This window comes from Nannospalax galili, unplaced genomic scaffold (assembly GCF_000622305.1).
Source record: "Nannospalax galili isolate Female #2095 unplaced genomic scaffold, S.galili_v1.0 scaffold600, whole genome shotgun sequence".
In the NCBI taxonomy this organism is placed as follows: Eukaryota; Metazoa; Chordata; class Mammalia; order Rodentia; family Spalacidae; genus Nannospalax; species Nannospalax galili.
Window position 1 is genome coordinate 5,732,557 of NW_008348789.1, and position 19,164 is coordinate 5,751,720.

Genomic DNA, 19,164 nt, shown 5'->3' on the forward strand with positions numbered 1-19,164 from the left:
CACCAAAACTATTTAGCCACCTCTTGAAGAACAGAAATAGACCAGGCAGCTGCATCCACCCTCCCCATTACCTACCCCCTACCCCCTATAAATACCTCCAGCCAGCAGCCTAAAAACTGTGGCTTCCTGAATCTATGGCTGAGAGTCACCCCATGTGATCTTCTAAATAAACCCTGCCCTGCCCAAGCTCTTGTCTATGCCTCAGGCTATTTCTCCCGATTTACCTGATTTACCTAATACCTTATGTTTACCAAGTATCAAACTACTAAAAATTATTGCAATGTTTACTTGCATTCTTATACACAATGCATGAAAAAGTCTGCTCTCCTTTTCCTTTTCAGTATTTGACGATGGCATTTCAAATGTATAAACCCTGTTTGTTTTTTTCACCTAGTTAAAATAATATTTAACGACAGTATTGGTAAAAGTTAACAATATGCACTTCACATTAAATACAATCTATAAAACTGACATTGCTAACAGTTGGTAGGTTCCATGAATGTTTAGTATGTCAACATAGCATTATCATAAGGACATATATTCATTTTCTTTCTTCATATTTACTTAACATATTTACTTAAATGTGTGATCAATATATTCTTGTATTTAAGACAATATTATCATAATAAATTTCCACTGTGCTTACTTGCTAGTTATTATTTTTAAGATACAATAGGCACAGGACATGTGCTAATGTTCTAGATAGTATGCTCTTTTTAACTACAGCAAGGGTGTGGATATTTCTATTTCAAAATATACAGAGATTTAAATAGAAGATGAGTTTTGCTATATTTAGAGAGGCAGAAAAATAGAGCATTTTCAAGAAAATATGAAGATTTATTTAAAAATTGCAGATCCACTATAGGTGGAACAGAGCATTCACAGGGTAAGAGTTTCAAGTAACAAGACCTATTTATATTCAGTGGAAGGAATTTTTTTCACAACATATCTGACTTTTCTTGGACTTTATTTCTTTAAGAAATAAAATTCTATGAATTAATAAGTTTAACAAGGGCATGTCAAAATATCCAAAAGAATAAATTATACATTGTATCCTCATTAGTTGATTAGAAAACATTTATAGAGTATTAATAACAACAGTATTCTTGCCTTTAACACAGTGGTGAAATAAAATAATCGAAACAGTTTTTTAAAAAATACATTACATTCAACAATGGAAAATATTTTTTCAGAATTATATTTTGTTAATTAAGCACATCTTAAAGTTGATTATTTTCAATACACATTTTTTTTTTTTGTATTTTTAAGATAGGTTCTCCCTGCTGCCCCAGCTGACCTGGTACTTGCTATGGAGACCAAGCTAGCCTCAAACTCACAGACATCCGCCTGTCTCTACCTCCCAGTGCAGAGGCAGGCTGAGCCACCATGCCTGGCAATACACATGTTCGTTATAACTTCTGAAATATAAACAAATATTACATATGCTATTTATAAGTTTTGTGTGGCTTTAGAGATTTAAAAATGTGTGTGCTGACAGCACAATCAAGGTGTGGTACTTTTCTCATTATTAGGATAATGATTTTTCCTTGAATTATCTTACCCCATTAAATTTGTCCTGTTATTTGCCTTTGCTGTTTATAGCATTGCATTCTATTTCCTTTTCCATAAACCATCACCCGTGATTAATTTCCTAATCTCTAATGAGCTTCCAATTGAGACATATCTATCAAGATTCAAAGCTAATGTTTATTTATGATAGACAACATGTAACCTTTGTCTCTCTAGGTCGATTACCTCACTTAGAATGATTTTTTCCAGTTCTATTCATTTTGAGAAACTGGTAGTTTCATTTTTCTTAAGAACTGAATAACATTCCTTTGTGTAAATGTACCATACCTTCATTATCCATTTACTAGTTAATGAACTTTTAGGTTATTTCTATTTCCTGACTAATGTATCTAGAGCAGTAATGATAACTGATAAATAGCAATTTTTGTAGTAGGATCTAGAGTACTATGGATATGACCTCCACATTGATTTCCATAATATGTACAGTCTCCACTCTCACCAGTAGTGACTGTGTTCCTTTCCCCACCTCCTCATAAACTTTTTTTGTTTTGTGTTTTTTTAGATATATTAGCCATTCTGGCTTGAGTAAGATGAAATTCCAAAGCAGTTTTAATTTTCATTTACCTTCCTAATGGCTCATATTGCTGAATTTTTCAAACTATCGCCTAGCAAATTCTGTTTCAAATTTGAAAATTCTGTGCAGTTCCTTGACACAATTTTTAATTTTTTTATTTATTTTAATTTTTTTCAGCTCTTTGTATACATTCTAGATACTAACCCTCTGTCATATATAAAGCTGTAAAGATTTGTTTTCTAATTCTGTAAGTCACCTCTTTAATTGAATGAAATACAGAAGCTTTTTAGTTTTATTAGGTCCAGTTTCTCAGTTTTTGTACTTAATGATTGTGCTATCTGGATCCTGTTATGAAAGTCTATTTTTTTGTGCCTATAGGTTCCATTGTATTCCCTACTTTCATTTCTCTCAGAGCCAAGGTATCAGGTCTTATGCTGAAATCCTTAATATATTTGGAAATGATGTTTGTGCAGAGTGAGAGAGAGGTATCGAGTCTCATTCTTCTACATGTAGATATACAGTTTAACAAGCTAGCTTGGCAAAATATTCCCACTGGTTCAATAATGGCATGGATTTTATGGCACTAACCAATATTTTCTAAATGAATTTAAGGCTGACATCACAAGATAGAATACATAATTGATATTGTTATAAGAGCCAAGAATCTGTGACTAGGCATTTCTTAGACCATAGTGGAGAAGTTACTACTACCGTTCTATGAAATATACATAATGTTTAGCTGACTCATAAAGATATATCATTATACACATAGATTGGCACTACAATTCTCAACTCTCACCATAGAAGGTTATTCTTGAAGCAGATGGCAATTAACACAGAGATTTACAACTGGTCAAAATGGAAAATAAGAGATTGTGGAGTGATCAAACCCAAACGGGGCATCTGTACCATTCCTTGTCCTTCAAAGACTCAGAGATTACTGCAGAATTGGGGGCAGAAACATTAGAAGAGCCAGGGATGATAGAGAGATACAGTTAAACTGTATAGTCTGGACACCATGGGGTATATAAACAAATAAAGACAGCACTCATGACAGCCTCTACAAGACCTGTGCAAGCCCAAGCTAGATGAACCTTGCATGGAAGGAGGAGGGAGAAAAGAAGTAACAGACTTGGCTGAGGATCTATTGACAGTTGACAGATGCTAGGAGAGGGAGATTGGACAGTTTCAAAAGAATAGTTTCACACACCGAAATATTTTAGAAACACAGATAAGACATATTTTATGATAATACGATTCAAATTCAGTTCCAAAAATACATGACTACAGATTCAGAGAATAACTTGAAATAGGAGGACAATTTATCAATCCACGAGTTTATTGAATTCATTTGTGTTTATACCAAGAACAGTTTTCAAATAAAACACTAATATGCTGAAAAAAGAGAAAAAAGCAGCAGAAGACATGAAGTCACAGAGGGGTTCAAATGGTGAAAAGAGTCTGAATATGATCAAAATACACTGTGTAATTATTAGTTTTTTTTAATGGGAGTAAAGGTTTATTCTGGGTCATAGTTCAAGGGCCCAGTCCATCATGGTGGTAAGTCAAGGTGACAGGAATTTGTATCAGCTGGTCTCATCACATCCACAATTAGGATGCACAAAACATTAATGTATGCCTGCCTCTATACACCTGTGTTGTCCAAAATTCCAGCCAGAGAACGTTGTTGCTAGCAGTAGCTGAGTTTCTTCACCTCAATTAATGTAATCAGGATAATCCTCCACATGTGCATGTATATTATGTATATGCATAAACATGAATGATACTCTATCATTTTTATCTATCTATATGAATATTTTTCATATTTTCTTAAACCATTACCATGTTGTCTGATACAAATTGTATGAAATCTTGAAGTGAGAGCAATGTTTTAATGAATTGGGAATGCATGTATTAGCTCAGCATACTGATTTCATGAAATTTGAATACATATATGTATATATTTGAACAATAGCATAATTTTTAAATTTTGAGGAAATTCTCTACTGTTTTCTATATTCATGTTTATGTATGTACATATTATACATGCACATTGTTAGATGGATAAATACATGGATAGTACCATGTTATTCAGCAGTCCCACTATCTTGTAAATGTACAAAGGGAATGAAATTAGTATGTACAAGAGACATTTTTTATTTCATGTGTATTGCCGTACTTCAAAATAGCAAAGGAACAGAAACAACATAACTGTCCACCACATATATAATGTATAAGGAAAATGTGATATGTGTATGCCTTGTGATAATGCTCATCCAAAAAAAATGTTGAAACCTTGTTATTTACAACATAATAAATTAAACTACGTGTCATTTTGTTAAATGAAATAAGTCAGAACAGCTAACTCTAAAATGTTTCTGCTATATGCTGCATTAGTTGCTATTCTGTTGCTGTGATAGAAACACCATGACCAAGGCAACTTATAAAAGAAAAAAGTTTATTTAGCTTTGGGCTCAAAAAGAGCAAGAATCTATCATGGCAGGGAGGCATGTCAGCAGAGATGGCTGGAGTAGGAGCAGAAGCTAAACTTATCTCACACCTTCAAGCAGTCACAGGAAAAAGCAAGGAATTTGAGATCTGATAAGGTTTAAGAGCTCTCTAAGCCTTCCTTGCCCCCATGACATGCTTCCTCCAGCATGGCCACACCTTCTGAGACATCCAAAATGGCACAATTGAATGGGGACAAAATGTTCAAATATTTGGAGCCTATTGAGGACATTCTTGTTCAATCCACTGCATAAGCTCACAGTCTACTTATCAAATTCAACAGATAACATGGGGAAAATTCTCTAATCTCCAGTCAATACTCTCATTTCTGTCAGTTTTCCTTGCCTTTGTTCTTAGGTAGTATCATACACTGAATGTTTTTGTTAGAATTACTCAGTTTTTCTTCAAATTTTAAGAAGTTTTTCATTCTTGGTCTGTGTGTCATGGCACAGAAAGTTCTGAATATGATTGGCTAATAATTTTGTGGAAACCCTAGCTTTGGCTTGCCTGGTTCATTCTCATGATTAAATTAAGATTTTTTTTCATATTTACAAGGTTTTTTAAGTGAATGCTTTAATTGAATTTTAGTTCAATTAAATATCATTTTTTTCATATTTATAAGATTTTTTTAATTAATTATTTTTATTTTCATATGATACAGTTTGATGGTTTTTAGAACCCCTCTGCCACATCCCTAGAGCAATGTAGTTTCCCACTTTATTCTAAATATGCATCCTCATATTTACAGAAAATATAACTTTAACCCTCATCAAAGATGCTTCTTTTTTTAAAAGATGGAAACTCATAGAGTTACAGAACTGATAAAATTCAGAGAATAAATATTTGTGAGATACTTAATCCAGATGATGTTCTTGATGTTTGTTGTGCTCTTAATTGTGAGTTTATAAATTTTGTATTTATTTGTTTATTTTGTTTGTTCATTTGTTTTAAAAAAAAAAACAATGTTTGACTTTAGAAGTTTGAATTGGAAGAAGAGGATCTGGGTATTATATCCAAGAGAACAGCCCTGGCTATGCATAGAGGGTCACAACCAAAACCAAAAATGAAATGAAAAGACTTGTAAAGGGAAGGGGGCATGTTGGAATATGCAGGGAATTATAAGGTGGAATAAGAAAAGGTGGGGTGATTAACTGTAAAAATTTGTTAAAGAACATATTATTTTCAAAAGCAGAGAAAAGAAAGAGGGTTGCCAAGGTTTTGGGTGAGAAAAATCGGATGATGCTGTTCAACATTCATAGATAAAAAAGTTTCTTGACTCTTAATGACTATCATTATGTCTTCAACTAATAAAAATATTTATTTAGCAGTGCTCAAGTTCATGTCCCACAAATATTTTGAGAACCATCCTGTTGAGAAAAGAGACTTCAAAAACAGTTTCACTGAGCGCAAGAGGGGTGGGGGGGCCACACAACGTCCTCCCAGGGACTGGAGAAAATTTAAAAATAAAAATTAAATTAAAAAGGAAAGAAAAATGCGTATTTCAATTTTACTATAAGAATAGATTTCAGATGGTTTACAAAATAGAAGAAATAACTAGAATGGTATAGCTATGCTATAGAGCTACATTTTGGAAAACTTGTCACAGTATATATATATAATGAGATGATGCAAGTTAAGCATGGACAAATTTTGTTTTTCCTTTCTTTCTCAATTATTCTGGAAGCAATTATCACCACCAATACTTCTTTCTTTCTTAGTTTTGTATAACAGTAACAAATGATTTTGCAAATTATGAATGAATTTTAAGTTTATCAAATAGCTGTAACACTGCAGTATCTCTTAAAAATTCAATTAAAAATAAAATAAAAGATAAAAATTTTATAAATAAACAAGAATTTCTACACTTTTGCATCCAATCTTAGTTACATGTTTTCATTTTGGTAAAGGCATGTTTTTAAATAATTTCGTTAAATGTGTTCTTAAATTTTCTTAATATACGTACACATGACTGCATTTGCTTACAATTTTACTTTAAATTGTAAGTGTTAAACGTGTCATTCTATTTGAACTCATGCCGGTGAACTTTGTGATGCTTAAAAATTAATTAATGTGCTAAGAAAGTTCATTATCATTTATGATCTATTTTAACTACACATTTTAATATTCTGTTTTTGTTGCAGAGCTATTTAGATACAGACATTCATGGATAATAAGTCATTTATTCCTCATTAACTGATAAGATGGATGTAGATACTCATTACAGCCAGACAACAGGCTCATTTAGCTGCACACAGTACATGATTATATGCCACATGAATGATTAGAATACAAATTCTTTCACATATTCGCTTCACTTTACTTAAGCATTTTCCTGTGCCTCAGATACTTTCTTTTGCATTTTTTTCCAGCTAAAGAAGTACATTTTTTATGTTAAAGGACTTTAAGAGAAAAAAAATTGAAAAATTTTGTGGATAGTGCAACGTGTGTAATTTAAAGGGATAGTTGCTTCTGCTATAATTCAGACTCATTTTTAAAGTATGTATGATTCCAAGCTCTTTTTGTTGCTGTTTTTTATCCTCATCAGCTGATCTTTAAAGTAGATGAGTTGCATGTTTTTAAATGCACAAATACCTAAACAAATCATCAAAGATCTCATCAGAGTTAATGTTTTTTTGCCTGTAATAAAGTGAATGAACTCATTACTTCCTGTATATAAAAGAATATAATTTAACTGAATCAAAATATATTCAAAAGTGCATTGATAATTAGTTTTATACAATTAGCATTTATTAGTACAGCAAATGAAGATTATTTAAAACAATGTGCTGTACTACATAGCAAAATTTATTCATCTAAAACCTTGCCATGACAAATTATTTTGTTAATATAATATCTTGACAGCATACAACACTGAGGTTGCAAATGTGAACTTCATTAATCACCATCTGCTGCATAAGGAAGTTTCTCTGGTGAGAGCTGAACGGTACACTCATCAATGGGTATAATAAGTCATTAGAAGTCAGTTTCATACAATCTGTTGAGTAGGAAACTTGTATTAGGCTCTTCACTATGCCTTATGACCAGTCTAGTCTCAAGTTCTTAAGCCTGATATCAGTGTGAGTTATGGGCACTATCTTAAATTCGACCAACCATAAATCCAACTAGATAGTGGTTGGTTACTCCCATATTATTCATGCCACTATTGTTGTTGTAGTTCACAGGAGGCAGTAAGGTGAAGCATAGATGTGGGAGGGATTAAATAACATCAAATCATATTATATGAAAATCTCAATAACTCAAGAACATTAAAAAAGATTTTACATAAAATAATCCTAGGTTGTATATGCATTGCTTTAAAAATAATATATTTTGGGGCTGGAGAGATAGCTCAGTGGCTAAGAACATTAACTATTCTTGCAGAAGACCTAGGTTTGAATCCAAGCACCCACACAGCAGCAAAAAACTGTCTGTAACTGCAGTTCCATGGGATTCAACAGCCTCTTCTCTCTTCTGCGGGCATTGTATGACAAGGATGCCCCTTTCTATATATAGGAAATACACTCATATGCATGAAATAAAAAATAATAAATATATTTTAAAACAAAACAATACCTTTTGCTATAAAATACAATTAGAATTTAACTGTAAAAGAAAAAGAACATTAAAATTCAGTGGATAAAAGTGAACTCCTATTTCTTTTCCTTTTCTTTTTTCTTTTTTGAGACAGGATCTCACTATCTCACTATGTAGACCCAGCTGGTCTAGAACTTGATTTGTAGACCAACCCATACTCTCCTCAGTCTAACAAGAATCTGCCTGTCTCTGTCTCTCAAGTGCTAGGATTAAGGGGGTATGCCATCATAACTGGTCCTGCACCATTATTGTTAATAATGAAATTTAAGCAAAATCCATCAAAAGTTACTTTTAAGAAAGAGATGAATTCTCACACATGTCCCTTTTCATTTATCGACTACATAATTCATGTATTGTAGATAATACCACTGCATAAGATGAAAAACAGTGAGTTATTTTTCCAAATGCATCTTGGCCTAAGTGCTGGGTAGGTTCATATACGCAACTACCTTGTTGTGCCCAGACAACAGAGTTTCCTTGTATTCATCTACCACGTCTGACTCTAATAATCTTTCTTTCACTTCTTCCACAATGATCCTTGAGCCTTCTGAAGAAAGGGTGCAATATTGGTGTCTCAATTAAGTTGGAGGACTCTGGATATTCTTATTCTCTGCATGCTGACCAGTTGTGGGTCTCTGTATTAATCTCCATCTCTGCAAGAACTATATCTGATAAGAGCTGGAATAGGCACTAATCTATGGGTATAAAAATAAGTCACTATGAGTCACTTTCATACTGTTTTTTATTTAGCAGAATGACAAAGGCAGAATTTTCCTACAGCCTGTGCCCTAACCACTACTTCTTGTCCCTGATAAGAGTACGTATCAGGTATTGGATCAAATTTTTTAATCAAGCCTTACATTCAGTTAGAAGGTGATTTTTATTCCCAAAATATTGTGCCACAATTGCACTTACAGTCATATTTTTTAAAGCCATTTGTTACTGTCATTCACAGTATTCACAGTACAGTAAGACTGATGATTCCCTTTCTCTACCAACAGCATGCAGTTTGATTTCTCCTTGCTTGTTCTGTGACTCAGATATGGGGTCTAAGCTCCAAATTCTGGAGGCATACCAAATATAATAACAATAGCAAATATTGTTTCATGGTGTGCCAGAACTCTCTAGTACGCAACTACAAAGTGGGAGTCCATTCCTGGTATTGGGATTTTCATCTGTTAGCATATAACAGGTGATCAGTGGCCCCAATAGACACCACAGACTAAGTACATATAAACTGTTTTTCTACAGTACATGTATATATTAAAAGAAGTTTTATAGTAGGTTCCACAGTATGACTTTCAGAAAGTTTAGTGTTAGTTATGTCTCCTTTTACTCCCTCTTCTACACTGCCCACAATTTTTGACCCTATTAAGCCCATCTTATCCTTTTATTCAATTTCCTATTTATATCATTTTAGTCTATCTGCCCTCCCATGAACCACCACAAACAGCTCCTTTTTAATTTCCTGTTCTCTAAGGCTTTTCCATGTGAAACATACCTACCTAAGGATTCAAAGTTAGAATCCAGTTATTAAAGAGGACATGCAGTGTGTCTTTCTTGGCTATCACACTGAGGATGATTGATTCCAGTTCCAGGTATTCACCTGTGAAATTCATAATTTTGTTTTTATTAATAGCTGAATAATATTCCTTTGAGTAAATGTATCACATTTTCATCATCAGTTGATAGATTTCTAGTTTGATTCCTTTTATTCACTGGCAAATGGGAATAGGGTAGCAATGACTTTCAGTGAACAGGCAACTTTGCTGTAGGATACAGAAGAGTCATTTGGGTATATTCTCAAGAGTGTTATGACTGGATCATTTGGGAGATCTGTTTGTAACTTTTAAGAAACCAGGACACTAATTTCCATAATGATCATACTACTTCTCACTCCCTCATTCAATGAATAATTGTTCCCCTTTCTCCCACATCCTCACTAACATTTTTCATCATTTATTTTGTGCAACTTAACCATTCTGTCTGGTGTAAGCTGAAATCACTAAGTAGATACCATTCCCATTTCTCTGATGGATAAAGATGGTTCACATATTTTAAATATGTCACAGCTATTTTATTTCATAATTTGAGAATTCTATTGTTTCCTAATTCCTTGTCACAGCTATTAATTGGATGGAGTTTTTTATGTTTAATTTTTTAGTACTTTGTATATTCTATAGGAACTTTATTCCTTTGTATATTCTTATCAGGTGTAGAGCAGGAAAATATTTATTAAAGGGTTGTGCCACCATTTCTGGCTACTGATTGCTGTTTTTATTTTCATAACTCTGTTGCAAAATATGAAATTTGGGAAGTGGATGCCTCCACCCTTCCTTTTACCATTTAGGGTCATTTTGAGCATACTATGCTTTTTGTGGTTTCATAAGAAATTTGAGATAATTTTACTCTAGTTTTCAATGTCTTTTGAAGAATTATGTTATAATTTGAATGGGAATGTGATGAATCTATGGAGTGCTTTAAGAGGATGGTCATTTCACATCATTAAACCTTTCAGTCCATGAGAATAGTAGGTTTATTCATCATCTGGTGTCTTCAAAATCTTTCCTCATTATTTCAAAGTTCTCATTAAACAAGACCTTCACTTCCTAGGTTTGGTTTTTTATATCTTTCATATTTTAGTGGGTATCAGGAATGTGATAATTTCCCTAAATCCTTTCTCAGTGTGTCAAGTGTCAGCATATAGAAAATCTATTGAATTGTGGATGTGCGTTTTATATCCTGTCCCCTTGATGAATGTGTTTATATGCTGTAGAAATTTTCTGATAGACTAATGTTTTTAAGTATAGACTCATACCATGTGCAAATAAGTTTTGTGAATTCTTAAAAATTGTACCGTATTCATATCATTCATTTGTGTTATTGCACTAGCTAATACCTCAAGCACTATATTGAACAAGAGTGGACAGAATTGTCTGTATTTTTCTTCATCTGTGTATTTGGATTTTCTGGAGCTCCACAAAGGAATTTATGTCTATCTTTTCAATTCTTTGTAATTTGTGCTTTTTAATGTTTGTTGAATTATTTGATCATGTTTAAAACTGTTTTTGTTTTATTTTTTAAATTATGTGTCCTGGGGTGCTCTAGATAGTTCTCATTATGGAATACTTCTATAGTAATGGTTTGGTTGAAGTATATTATATGGACTTTTCTTATTACTTGTGTTTTTTGTTGTAGTCTGGGCATATGGAATTTTTTAAATTAAAATTCACATTGGGAAACAGCTGACATTTGAAGCAATGCTCAGTTTTTAAACTTATTATTGACATTTTTGCAATTATCCTACAATATAATTTGATAGTATTTTGATCCTCTCCCCCATCTATACTGACTCTTACGACCTCCAGTCAAATTCAATATACTCTACTATATGAACAGTATAGCCTATATAGTTCTGATTTCTGTCCTTACATGTCCCTGAGTATGGGTTCATCAACTGGAGCTTGACCAATGCAACAAATGTCCTATCCCCTCTGGGTTGGAGAGATGGTTCAGCAGTTAAGAGCACTGACTGCTCTTTCAGATAACCTGGGTTCAATTCCCAGCACCCACATGGTGGCTACAAATCATCTGTAAGTCCAGGGGATCTGAATCCCCTTCTGACCTCCACAGCATTGCATGACACGGGTGCACTCAGATACATGCAGGCAATACACTCAAACACATAAAATAAAATGATAAAGAAAGCATTAAAAAAATGTGTCCTATCCCTGTAAGAGATTGTCTTTCCCTTTCCCAGCAACCATCAGTTGCCAAAAGTTCCTTAGGTTTTGTTTGGATTTCTTACCCACTTCTCTAGGCTAGGAATTTGTCTGGTTTGAGCTTACATAGGACTTGTACATGCTAGCAACTTGCTGTAAGTTCAACTGTGTAACTAACTAGCTGTCCAGTAAACTCTGTTTCCTTGTGTTTATCCACTACCTCTGGCTCATATACTCTTTCCACCAGTCTTCAACAAAGATCCCTGAACCTTCAGAGGCAGATGTTTGAAATAGGTGTCCTTTTACAGGAGGAGCTCTTCACAGCCTCTTGTTCTCTGCACAATGGCAGTTGTGGTTTTCTGTGTTAATCACCATCTGATCTGAGAGATGCATTTATCTTGTATGTAGTAGTCTCACTGAAGATATATTGTTTAAGGCTAAGCATCTCAGAGACTCTTTTTCTCTGTGCTTGACCAGTTGTTGAACTCTATATTAGCCTCCTTCTGTTATAAATAGAAACTTTTGAACAGAGAGCTCTAAAAAGAAGAGATAAAATGATAAACACCTTATTAAGTATTCAACATCTTTATGAACTAGGGAAATGTAAATCAAAACTATTTTAAGGTTTCATCTAACCTCATTCAGACCCAATAAGATCAAGAGAACAAATGATTCCACGGGATGTTGTGGATACAAGAAAAGGGAAACCTGGATTCATTGTTGCCTGGATTGCAAATCAGTGCAACCACTGTGGAAATTAGAGTGGAATACTCTTTAGAAAAAAATAAAAATAAGCCTATCATATGATCTGGTTTTACCACTATTTGGCATATACTGAAAGAATTTATCTTACTACAGAGATATTTGCACAGCCAAGTTTATTGCTCCTCTTTTCACAAAAGCTAAGAAATGGAAACAACGTAATGTCCCTCAAATGGATAATGATAATGTGGCTTTTTGCAAGTAGAATTCTACTCAGTGGTAAAGAAAAACAAAATGATAGCTGAGCATGGTGGAACATGACTTTAATCCCAAGACGTGGGAGGCAGAAGCAGGCATGGTCTATATACAAATTCTGGACCAGTCTGCAGTACAGGGAGACACTGCCTCAAAAGGAAAGAAAAAATTTTCAGGTAAATGGATGGAATTGGACACTATTATACTACTTGAAATAACATAGCCTCAGAAAAACAAATAAAATATGATCTCTCATTTGTGGATCCTAACTCCAACACATGTAGCCTAGAAGTGTGAAGTGTGAGTATATACACTGATGTGACCACAGGAGCCAGGAAAATGGACAGAAACCATGGGAATAATGAGGATAAAGGAGCTCAAAGTGAGAGCTAGTAGGAGGCAAGTGTTATGGAGTGGGAAGTAGGGGAATGGTGAAAGGAATAGTGCTTAACTGGGGATGATGTAGGGAATGTTTGTTGTACAGAGTAGTTAGAAGAGAGGTAAAAAAAACATTTAAATGGTGTGAAAAAATAGGAAATATTAGTTAAAAGTTCTACTGAAAAACACACGTGCCTTTGTGTGTGTGTGTGCCTGTGTGTGTGTGTGTGTGTGTGTGTGTGTGTGTGTGTGTGTGTGTAGCTGAGGGTTAAGTAACACAAAACAAAGTGCCATACAGAAAACAATCTTCATTTTGGTAATTCCAAAAGCTCCAAAAATATCACAATCTATTGACAAAGCCCATGGTTGCCACCCAGAGCTTTAAGGTAAAACCCTATTGTTGAAGATAAACCACGCTTTGGACATAGGACTATGAGTAATAGTGCTAGACCTGACTTGGAAACCTCCTTCCCGAATACTAGCTCTCATGATATCAGAGCATACTATACAAGCTGCCAAGAGAGAAAACCAATCAATTGGCATACCTAGTTGTAAAGCCTAATAAATATCTGGTCCAGCAACCTGTCAATATATGTGTAGTAATTGCAATTTCGTCTTTTGAGTAATCAGCAGCTATCTAATTGGAATTAAGTCATGCTCAAAGAGAGAGAATTTATGTGGTAATGTAAATATAGTCAGACATTGGAGTGGACATAGATCCTAGAAAAAAACCTACCCTTGTTATATTCCTAGATCAATGTTATTTCTTACTCTACTCTCTCTCTCTCCATATATATATATATATATACCTGTGACCACTCATCAATGAAAGGGTTTTTGCAACAGATAGAGATTACAGAGTTACACAATTGGTCAAATGTAGAGAATAAGTGTCTGTGCAATGCTTATCCCTAAGGAACAAACATCTACACATAAGACATCTCTTAATTATCACCAGAGTTTTCTTACTCAGCAGATGGCAAATAACAGAGATACCCACAACTGGTCAATGTGTAGAGAACAAGTGGCTACAGAGTACTTATCATTTAATAGGACATTTTTTTCAAACAAATGCATCCCAAAGCTCAGATATCATTGTGAAAGGGGCAGGAAGATTGTAAGACTTAGAGATGATGGATAACCACAAGAAATAGTTTTCCATGAAGGTGGTCAGTTTCATATCTCAACTCACAGCAATGATGACAGCATGCACAAGTCCCATATAAGCTAAAACCAGACAAAATCCCAACAACAAGAGGAAGTGGGTAAGAAATTACAATCCAAACTAAGGAAATTTTGTCTACTGATTGCTACTGGGAGGGGAAGAGATTATTGTTTATTGGGATGGCACTTGGTAGGTTAATCAGATTGCACTGGGTAGACCCCACACTGAAAGGCATTTGAAGACACAAATCAGACTCTATAGGATAAATATATATAATATACATACATACATATATAATTTATATATACATATATGATTGAGTATATTAAATTGTGTGGGACCATTAAGAGGAGGGATTAAGAAAGAGGATATCTAAATACCATCAGACTATATCATGTGAAAATCAACAAAAAATCCAATAGAGGAATGAACAGTATAGATTTCCTTATGTTCTTATTTGGTTCCTGATTTAAATGGGAATACTTTCACTTTTGTCTGTTCTGTATGACATTGGCCATGGACTTGCTGTATATTGCCTTCATTATTTTGAAATATGTACATTCTATCCATAGATTATTAATGAACTTTATCATGAATGGATGTTGGGTTTTTAGTCATGTTCTTCATTGAATGATAGGATCATGCCCTTTCTATTCTCAAATATATTATTATTGTGAATTAAATTTATTGACTCATGTATATTGAACTATCCTAATGTTTCTGAGATAAAGCTGACTTGATCATGGTGGATATACTTTTTGAATATTTACTTGCAATGAAAAATAAAGTGATTTATTGCAAAATTTTGCATCTATTTTCATCAGAGAGACTGGCCTATAATTTCATTCTTTTACTCTTTCTATGTGGTTTTGTTTTTGGATTCATATAAATTATTTAGAAGTGTTTCTTCTTTTTCTGCTTACAAAATGATTTTAGAACCATTAATTTTATTTTTAGGTTTCAAATATTCTGTGCTGAATCTATCTAGTCCTGACTCTTTTTTAGCTGGGATATTTTTAATTACTTCTTTTATCTTGTTGGTTGTTGATGGTCTGTTTCATTTATTTATGTCATTTTGATTTAACTTTGTTAGATCATATTTCTTCAGATTTTTAAGTATATCAGAATATAGATTTTTTAAATATATTCTTATAGTTTTCTGTATTTCCTTAGAATCTGATGCAATTTTTCTTTTTTATCTCTGAAAATATTTTATGTCCTCTTTCAAATTCTTTTGATTATTTTGACTAAATATTTGTCACTGAACCAATCTGAATTTCATTGATTCTTTTTATTCTTTTCCTTCTTGATAATATATTAATTTCTGGTTTGATTTTATTTATCTCTTCCTGTCTTCTCTTTTTAGGTGTCTGTTCCTTGTTTACTAAGTTCTTCAAGTCCATCACTAAGTTATTAATATGAGATAACCCTAATTGATACACATTCTCAGTGCTAGTGTTTTTCCTTTTAGGACTGTCTTCATAGTGTTTCATCTATTTTGATATGTTGTGTTCAAAATTTTACTTTTAATTTTTTATTGAGGTTTTATATGTCATACATTTCCTTTCAAATCCAGACCCCCTCCCCCAACCATGCCTCTCTCTATTTTCAATCAATTCAAGGAATTTCTACATTTCCTTCTTGTTTTTTCTCTTGATCTAATTTTCATTCAGTAGTGTGTTTATTTTCATGAGTTTCTGTGCTTTTCATTATTTCAATTTTGGTTGACATACAGCTTTCCTTATTTTTGGTCAGAAAGAACACAAAATTTTATTTCAATTTCCCTAAATTTGTAGACACTTGCTTTGTGTCTTATCTTGCGGTCAATTTTAGACAAAGTTCCATGGATTGTTACAAAGAATTGTGTTCTTTGATGTTTGGCTGGAATATTCTGGAGATATATGTTAAGCCAAAGTGATTTATGATGACATTACCTCAAAATTCCTCTATTTATTTTTGTCTTGGTGATTTGACTTTTCTGTCATTGAAAGTGAGGTTTTTAAGTCACCCACTATCACAGTGCTGACATCACGATCTGATTTTAGATGGAATAAAATTTTTTTAATAAATTAGTTTTGGTGCATATTGTTTATAATTCTAATATCCTCTTTGTGCATTTTTCTTTTTAATGAGTATTAAGTGACTTTCCCTGTCTCTTCTGACCAGTTTTAGTTTAAATTCTATTTTGTCAGATATTTGAATATATTTGCTGGTGTGTTTCTTAGTTTCATTTATTTGGAATATTTTTTGTCTCTTTTAACCTAATGTGTTGCTGATCATCGCTGCTGAGATATGTTTCTTGGAGGCAGAAACTGATGTATTCTGTTTTCTAATCCTATTAGTTATTCTGTCTTTTTTGTTGAGATAGTTTGATTACTAATATTTAATAGTTATTAATATTTATTACTTCTTATATTGGCATAATAATGTTACTTTCTTAGACCTCTTTTGGTTAACTTTTCTGAAATTGTTCAGTTATTCTTTCTGGATTCTTGGGAGTATGTAATCATGGCTTCAGAATGAAATAGTACATAAATCTGTTTTTATCCTGGAAACATTTTCTTTCTCTTAAATTAAAATAGTTTTTCTGTGTATGGTAGTGTGTGGCTGGCATGTGCTCTTTAATGATTTTCACACATCATGTCATGCCCTTATGGTTTTTATAGTCTCCAGTGATAAACCAGGTATAATTCTGGTAGTGCTGCCTGTGTATGTATTTGTTCTCCTCTCTCTTGCTCTCTCTCTCTCTCTCTCTCTCTCTCTCTCTCTCTCTCAGCTTTCAATATTTTTCTTTTGTTTCATTCGTTTTGTTTTAGCTATTACATGCATGGGGAGTTGCTTTTCTCATCCTACTTGGTATTCTTATGCCTTGAAAATTGATAGATATCACTTTCCTTAGAATTGGGAAGTGTTATTCTAGGATATTGTTAATAATATTTTCTGTGCCAATGAACTGGATTTCTTCTTTTTCTTTATGTAATCATTCATAAGTTTTGTCTTTTTCTAATGTAACAGGCATTTGCACATTTATTCTTGGTTTATTTAATATTCATTTTTTTAATGAGAAATCCATTTCCTCAACCTCATTTTTGAGTTCTGATATTGTGTTTCATTTCATACCATCCATTTTTGATCCTTTGCTCTGGAAATTTTGTTTGAGTTCCTAAGCTTTTAATTTCAATTTTTATTTCATTTTGGATTTTCTTCAGAGATTCTATCTCTTTTGGTATATTTTTACATTTTGTGGATTTCATACAATAAATCTTAATTATATTTAAACCCCTTTCCCCATCTACACCCTAAACATAGCCCTCTCCCACCAGATTTCATGCATTCTGCCATATATGTTAAGGTCTATTCAGTCACGCTTTTGTACCCAGGTGCCACAATGTCCATTGGCTCAGGTTCTATAAATAGGGTAACTAGGCTCCAGTGGAGATTATAGCCTATTGAATTATAATTTAATATTTTTTGTGTTTTTGCCTTTTTGAAATGGGATCTCTCAGTAGACCCAGTGGGCTTACTATGTAGACCACCAGGGTGGCCTGGATCTTACAGAGTTTGGACTGCCTCTGTCTATTGATTTCTGCCTCTTGATTTCTGGGATAAAAACAAACCACATATGCCACCACACTCATCTTTTCAGCAGTCTTTCATACATATTTCATTCATATCTGGAGTTCCAATAAATTTGTATAATTGCTGCTTTGAAATAATTCCTTGTGCATCAGCTAGGTTGCTATTAGCAGGAAATATTATGATGAGGGTGCAAATATATGGAGGTTTATTTTTGTGGTTTGTGTTTTTGCAAAGAACTAAGCATCTGGATTAATATAGGTGATGGTATTTCTTGTTATGGGTACGTAATCTCATCTCTGATCAGTATGTATTTGTAATGTATTTGTATCTTTGTTTGATGTTTTCTCAACTTTTCAGGTATTGATCCAGCATGGTGGTGCTTTCTGTTTAGTCTTGGGGAAATGCTGTGATGTTGGGAGAATGGGGTGTAAGTAGTGGTCCCAGTTTGGTTAAACTAAGTACAGCTTTTTAGTCTGAGATTTGAGGACAAACTCCATGTTTTCCTGGAGCAGAAGGATCAGCTGGTTTGCTCCTAGGTGAGCAGTATTGTAGACAGTTATCTGTTGATTTTTGATTGGAGGGATGAGAGGATTCTGGTTACATGGTAAACAGGAGCATATGTTAGTGTAACTCTTTACTGGGTTTGTCTGGTGTGATATACTGGCCTTGCAACTCAAGCTCTGACCTGGACTTTGCTGATGGCTGAAGAGCTGGGTGAGGTTCTTTAGAATTGATGAAGCTGGGCCAGAGTGAAGTCTGCATGATCCCAGATATACCTGGGAGTTTTGTGGTGGCAGAAAGAACATTGGGGCTTGGGATTTTATAAGTTTGTGGGAATTCACAGATTTAGGGGGCTCAGGAAGCTATAGGGCCTATGAAGCCTTAGTACTGGGATAGTGGACAGGGAATGCTGGGATTCAGGAACTCACAGGTGTGAAAATACTGACAGGGTACTTAGAGATATAGCAGGTGCCTGGAACTTCATTACCTGAACAGGCAGCAGAATACTAGGGATAGGGACCTCACAAGTCTGAGAGAACTTGGTCTATGGTGAGGACAGAACTGTAGGACTTGTGTAGACCTGAGAGTTGGGATGTTGGCAGAGAGGGCTAAGGTTAGGGAATGGCTCAATGACCTGTTTATACATTACCTTAAAA